Raw genomic sequence first — 1,356 nt, forward strand, 5'->3', positions numbered from 1 at the left:
AATGAGGTAACTCAGGAACAGAAAGACAGGCATGGTATACACTCACTTATAAGTGGATATTAGCCATATAATATAGGATAGCCATAGACAGACCTAAAGTAGCTAAACACTAAGGAAGACTCTATGAAGGATGCTTAATTCTCATTCAGCATGTCAAACAGGATAAACACCAGAAGTGGCGGAAGAGAGGAAACAGGATGGGAGTCTACTATAAAGGGTCTTCTGAAAGGATTCATCCAATAGGGGATCTAAGCAGATGCTGAAACTCAGGGCCAAACTTTGGGCAGAGCGCAGGGAGTTTTATGGAGGAAGAGAGGGGTGGGATTAGAGGGATATGGAGGGGACAGGAGCCCTGCAAGAGACCAACAAAGCTAAAGGATCTGAGCCCAGGGGGTCCTGCAGAGACTGATACACCAACGGAGGACCATGCATGGAGAGGACTTAGACCCCCTGCTCAGATATGGCAGATTGGCAGCTCAGTCTCCATGTGGATCTCTGAGGGAGGGGAGCAGGGGCTGCCTCTATCATGAACTCAGTTGACTGCTCTCTGATCACTCGCCCCTGATGATGCAGCCTTGCCAGGCCACGGAGGAAGAGGATCCAGGCAGTCCTGATGAGACTTAACAAGCTATGGGCAGATGGCAATAGTGGAGAACTCCCCCTTTCAGTGGACTAGGGGAAGGGGATGAGGGGAAGAAGGAGGGAGGGTGAGACTGGGGGAGTGGAGGGAGGGGGCTTCAATCGGGATATATCATGAATAAATTGTGAAGAAAAGAAAAGAAAGTATTTCAGAGGATTGTAAAACATAATGCTCTATCTTGATTTGCTTTTTAAAAGTATTCAATAAGCATAAAAAAAAAAAGCTGCCTGCCATAGAGGCATGTGAGGTCTGAGGATAGGCCATCAGATTGTCTGGATTTCAATAGGGGTTGTGAGTTCTAGTGGCATCCCATATGGAGTAATCCATTATTTCATCTCCGTGTCAGTTTCAAGGTTTTCCCTGGTTTCCCCAGCGGAGCTGTCTTCCCTTTGTGTGGCTAAGCCCTTCTCAGCATCCAAGTTCCAGTTTAAATGAGCCCCTCTTAGAGTTATCTCCCTGCACATACAGCCCATCCAAAGTGGCCTTCCCGTCCCATTCACGTCTGTTCTCCGTCATGTCATCCTGTTTATCTCCTTCCAACCACTTATTACCTTCATCCATCATAAACATTGGTTATGAGCTGGTCCTCTGGAGACCAGGCTTGGTGTCCAGGCAGGAGATACAGCCCAGAATAAAGCTATTCTTCTGGAGCCTTCATCCTAGTGAGGTCAAGCAGACAAGCTGGCAATAAGCAAATGGTATCCTGAGTGTTCTAC

The sequence above is a fragment of the Meriones unguiculatus genome, chromosome 11 (genome assembly GCF_030254825.1).
Source record: "Meriones unguiculatus strain TT.TT164.6M chromosome 11, Bangor_MerUng_6.1, whole genome shotgun sequence".
Lineage (NCBI taxonomy): Eukaryota > Metazoa > Chordata > Mammalia > Rodentia > Muridae > Meriones > Meriones unguiculatus.